The sequence below is a fragment of the Carassius auratus genome, chromosome 40 (assembly GCF_003368295.1).
Source record: "Carassius auratus strain Wakin chromosome 40, ASM336829v1, whole genome shotgun sequence".
NCBI classification, from domain to species: domain Eukaryota; kingdom Metazoa; phylum Chordata; class Actinopteri; order Cypriniformes; family Cyprinidae; genus Carassius; species Carassius auratus.
In genome coordinates this window covers 12,505,387-12,511,627 of record NC_039282.1, presented here as the reverse complement: position 1 = coordinate 12,511,627, position 6,241 = coordinate 12,505,387, and positions in this window count along the sequence as shown.

Genomic DNA, 6,241 nt, shown 5'->3' with positions numbered 1-6,241 from the left:
GAGGCTGAACTCAGGCATTGCCACCGGTTGACACCCATTACATTGTTCAGCGTTGCTCACATTGCAGGTTCATGGCAGATAAAAACACAAAAGGGGTCTGGCTTTTGGGAGAGATGTCTGCAAGTACGACAGTGATAAATCGCTTTTGATGTGTGCTCAGAAAGCAGTGAAATTGGGTCGTGGTGCTGTGCTATAGCTCTGGGTCACATGCATCTGCGCCGGTTATAATCAGATGCTGGCAGACGGCGGGAGTCAGAAGTTAGTCTGGAGCGATCTTCGTCTTGATTAAAGTTCACATCAACAGAAATGTCTAAACTTTTTTTTTCATGTTACTCTACTAGATTTTTTGTGTGTGTGATTGTCCATGAATCTGAAATATAATGATAAATTAAGAACAACTTTTTTTGTGTACTATAATTGTACAGAAAGTCATTCTGTAATTGTATGCAAATTAGTATATAGGGAAGACCTGGGATGATTGCAAAACATTAAATATCTTAAGAAATTATGACACTCATTCAGTTCTTTCTCTTTTATCAGAACTGTGTGGTCAGTGGCTACATTAAAACTGTATGACTGCAAAGAAGGAGCATTTATGATTTAAAACGAACACTATTTCATTAAAGTAGCTTGTTGAAAACTGCCCTTGACTTACTAGCTGATAAATATATTTTAGTTGAAAGGATTTAACCCATTTAGCATAATAATAAAGTACTTATACTTTTGCTTTAAACACAAATTACTCATGAATGCTAAAACAATTAGTACGATATGGAGGTAATATTCACGAATTTTTCTGTATGCAAAAATAAATGTAATCGTTTTATTACAGTTAGAACATACAAATGTGTTTTATACTAAAATATAGCATGACATATTACATATTTACTATATATATATATGGCTTTTCAAAATACATTTTTATATTTTAATATTATGTTTTCCCGTGTGTAAATATTATAATAGGGACTTATAAATTTGTCTCCCCTGATAGTAATATGAGATGTCAAATGATGATGATGGACAGATGTTGATGCAGACAGTATTTTAGCACTCACTTCCACTCTGCCAGCTCACAGTGCTAGTGTTTTGTGTACTGATCAGGTTAGTAAGCAGTTTGACTCCCTGGTCAGTCAGGCTGCAACTGGCCTCTTCTGCCACGTGTCACACAGCGAAGCTGGCGAAAGGAAAGGCTCTTCACCTTCTACAATGTCGTTTGATCTCTGCCGTCCTGTCAGGCACAGACAGGTCCACATAACACTGTCCTCAGAGAGCTGGGCCAACCCATCTGTCACTAGAGAGACAGAGAAAGAGAGAGAGCAGACAGAGACAAAAGGAAAGGGTTAAGCAGGGAGAAATCAATGAGGAGAGGTCCAAAATATGATTCCCCTTGAGTTTTTTGTATGCTGTTTTGACAGAGATTAACCTTTTCATGCAATATATGTCTAAAAAATAATGTAGACATTCAACATGTTGATTATTATTCCAAAAGTGCATATTTTACATATGTCTTTGCATGTAATGCTTAAACCTTATAGTTTAAAAAACAAAACCTGTGTCCACAGAAAAGGCTCAGCAGATTTCCACAGACCTGAGATACATTCCAATTCACTCATTGGTCATATATAAAATCCATATTACTGGCCCATTGTGTGTTTGTCTGTTAAATATTTTAGCTAATTTGATTATGATTTTAGCTATAAAAAAATGACATATTTAACATACTTTGTGGCATGAAATAAAAATACGTAATAAAACACACACACACACACACACACACACACACACACACACACACACACACACACACACACACACACACACACACACACACACACATATATATATATATATATATATATATATATATATATATATATATATATATATATATATATATGTATGTACATATGTTGGTGTCTATGTACATATGAATACCCTTACACTTACAATTATTTATTTTAATTTTAAATAAAGTAATATATTTATTCAGCAAGTGATGCATTAAAATGATAAAAAATAACCTTATATACACTGACAATTTTAATAAACATTTTGACTTCAAATAAATGTTGTTCTTTTGAACATTATATTCATCAAAGACATTGTAAGCATCATTTTATTAAATGCATTATTTAGCAGTTTTGACACAGGAGCCATGTATTAACGCTGAGATCCATTTTCTGTAGAAAACATAGGCAAAGCAGATTTTAAAAGATCCATTTTAAAATATAATAAAATAGAAAACACATTTTTTTTTTACTGTAATTATATTTAGCAAAATTACTGTTTTCAGTATTTGATCCAGTAAATGTAACCTTTGGTGAGACTTATTTCAAACACACACACACAGTATATATATATATATCTTACAGAATGTGTAGAGTACATTTCAAAATTGCTATCATTACTTTTGTTCAAACTGTACAGCAAAGATAGGACAGAGACTGTACAGAAGCTTCAGAAAGTCATGACTGATTATGACAGCGAAGAACAAAAGAGGAGAAAAAGCTTCCCATGATCTACTGTTAAAAACGAGGAGCCACACAGCAGTCATGTCATCTCCACAGATGAAGTCTTGTCATCGCACTGCCTGGAAAATACACTAGTAGAGGTGGAGTCAAGACTAATGTTACTGAGGTAAATTTAGGCAGACACATTTATAACGCCCCTTGGCTCCTGAAATAGCCTTTAAAAAAGAAACCTAGAAATAGGCCCTCTGAATAATGACGTCTTTTTCTCTGCTTTGCTTAGTTTTTATACAGAAATTGGATCTCAGCATTAATGTATGGCCCCTGTGTCAAAATTCTTAAATAATGCATTTATTAAAATATACCTCAGCTCTTTAAGGATGATAATGGATACCTCCACCTTAAAAGTTATAACCGTTAATCTGCAGAACAGAGTCATTGTCCTTAAGTACATACAAAAAACAACTTTCGCAATTCAAAAACACCTCGAAATAGAGATCATGAGAATAAAAGCACCGTTCATTCAGCCCTCGCCACGTGTTGTAATTATATCGCAAAAACAAATTCACAGTTTGTGACATAAATGAAATGCTTAACTGTCTACCCAGCTAAACGGCAATGTTCTCTGAACTTTGGCTAATGTTCTGACAAGATTCTTTCAAAGTTAGAAACAAACACTCTTGCATTAACGATAATATAATGTTTCTTGTTAAAGTTATAATAAAGTCTTTAATAAAGTTCTAAAATTGTTAGCACAAAAAAAAATAATAAGTTGAAATGCTTCAGTTTGATGTTCATTTAATATATATATATATATATATATATATATATATATATATATATATATATATATATTCACTACATTTCAATACTTTTCTCAAAACGTTTAGAGGACATTTAAAAGTAATGTTCCCATAATGTTTGCAAACTGAAATGTTCTGGCAAGATTTAAGAACAAGTTATGAACAAAAACATTCTTCAAGTAAAGTTAAATGATGGTTCATTCCCAATTACGGTCTTTAATTACATTCTCAAAATGTTAGCACAAAAAAAAAAAACATTCCAAAATGTAAAGTTCTTATAGTGTTTGTAAAAATTAAGATTCTCTAATAGTTATGAACAAACATTCTCCAGTAACTTAGTTTTGAATAACGGTCTCACAACATTTATGAAATGATGGTCTCATTTTTTTAAACATTAATACTTAACCATTTTTAGAAAGTTTCGAGAACATTCAAAAGTAAAGTTCCCATTATATTTGCAAAATTTCCAGCCTGATCATATTTTATGAGGTGGCTAATTCATTGAATTTGTATGACCCCATTCATACAGATACATTTGATTTGTGCTAAATCGTATGTATTTTACGAGTTGCACAATTTGTATGAATTTGTACGAATGACCTACACCTAACCCCGTCCCTAAACCTACCCTTCACTGGGGTCTAGACAAATTGAAGAAAATCAGATGAGTGAGTTCATACAAATTCTTACGAATTTGCCACCACATAAAATAACATTGAAATTTCCCTTGATGTTTCTCTAACATTTGTATAACCAAAAATTTTTTTTTCATATTTTCCATTTTAAATGTTAAGAAAACATTTAGAAACTAACATTTTCATAACGTCATAAGAACGTTAACAAAACATTCGTTTAAAGAGCATGAGTTTGTAAAATTTGTAAAACTTCAGTCACACTGAATTACGCGGGAAAAAAACGGATGCCATCAAGAGTGCACGTGGTCAAGCATGAATAAAAACCTTTGTGAAAACATTTTTCTTTTATGCATCTATTTATGAGTGATGCACGGTGCGTGCAAGTGTGTATTGGGGTGCATGCATTTATTTATTTATTTTCTGCCTTAAAAACAGATGGGTCCTTGTGCTGAACGGAAGTTGTGTTGACTCGGTTGGCTCGTGATTGGTGGATGCCGTCCAACAGCAACACGGGGAGGGGTGTTAGTAGAAGTGCAGTTTGTCTACTTCAGATGTGCTGTGAACAGAACAGAAGGAAGTGAAGAGGTAGGTGCGCCATGCTCCACGTGTCTTAGCGATGCAGCACGGGCCACGATGGGCAACAACCCTCTCGCACTCTTGTGAGTCCAGACATATGTAACTGTGTAAACACTGCGTTGGAAGGAAAGCTGGTGTTGTCGGCTCCTTGTAGAGAAAGTCAGCCAAAGAGCTCATCATTAAGTCCTGCTGGGAAGAACATAGGGTGTTTATTTAGTGTGCGCTCTAGACCACTTGTGCCTCTTTGTGGTTTATTAGGCTAATATTTCAAGTGGAAACTGATTCCAGAACGGCATCTAGAATGTGACACTAATATCTGCATAGTTAGAAAACAAAGAGGAATATTATACGACACTAAGGAGGAACAGCAAGTAGCAAATTATAGTACTAAATAAAGCTTTTTTGCACACACATCACCTTTCTTATGCTTGAGGTAACCAAAGCTGTATTTGATTTATCAAAAATACATGAATAATCCATAATATAGTGAAATATTATTACAATCAAAAATAGCTGTTTTCTGTTTTAATTTATTTAAAAAAATTATTTATTCCTGTGATTTAAAGCTGAATTTTCAGCACCATTACTCCGGTCTTCAGTGTCACTTGATCCTTCGGAAATCATTCTAAAATGCCGATCGCCTGCTTAAGAAATATATTATTATTATTCATACTGAAAACAGTTGTGCTGCTTAATATTTAGCCTTTTGGGGAAACCAATAAATATTTCTGGATTATTTGATGAATACAAATTTTAATAAACATTATTATTATTATTATGTATTATTATTATTAATCAATTTGGTACAATATAAAATTTGGTTACATTTTTGTACAATTTATGGTAGTCTTCACTGACAATTTAATGCATCCTTGCTAAATAACAGTGTCAATTTCTTAAAAAAATAAATTCTGACTTGAAACTATATATATATATCTGTGTGTGTGTGTGTGTGTTGTTTTATAATATTCAATAGTAAATACATCAAGAAGAGACACTTATAGGACCTGTTGCATTGTGGGATTTTCTGAGGTAAATTCATGTTCTTTTCCACGACTCCTACTCAGATAACCTTATAATATCCTCAATATAAAATCACATATGTTAGAAGCACATCAACCAAAGTAAACCATCACAAAACATAATTTTTGTGACAATGTAAAATAGCCACCCCCTCTGTGCCATTTTTATCTTTTCGACATAAGTAAACAATGCTAACGGCGGCATTATGTTTTCAATTTTCCGCTGCTCTGCGCACGAGATTTGAAATCATTTATCTTGCATCCAAAAACAATGGGATCCCTCCATATGGTTTTATTTGTGTGCATCTGGCTCAGCAAGCGGCATACAGTTACCATCCTATATTTCCAGCTTTATTCGCACCTAGCAATGAAAGCCAAATGTGAAAATTGAAGGCAGAAGGATCGTGTGACGGGATTAATTAGACAAGGCCAAGTGAAGTCACACTCTTCATGGCAACACACTTGAACCTTCAATTACGCACTGCACAAAGCAATTAAAAACCTCCCTCTCTTTCTCTGTCCTATGGAGACTACCTGTTACTGCTGTTTGCTTTCTCTGTAGGGTCCCCCTGGGGCACCAGGCAGACTCCAGGTCCAATCCGCAGGTCGGTAATTACAATTGATCAATTGTTGTCGGGAGGTGAAATGACTTGGTTGTTTTAGCCAGAGCTCAATTTGAGGTGTCCATTTTTAACGGGTTATTTATATGGCAGGTGGTTAGGAAAAGAAAAGAA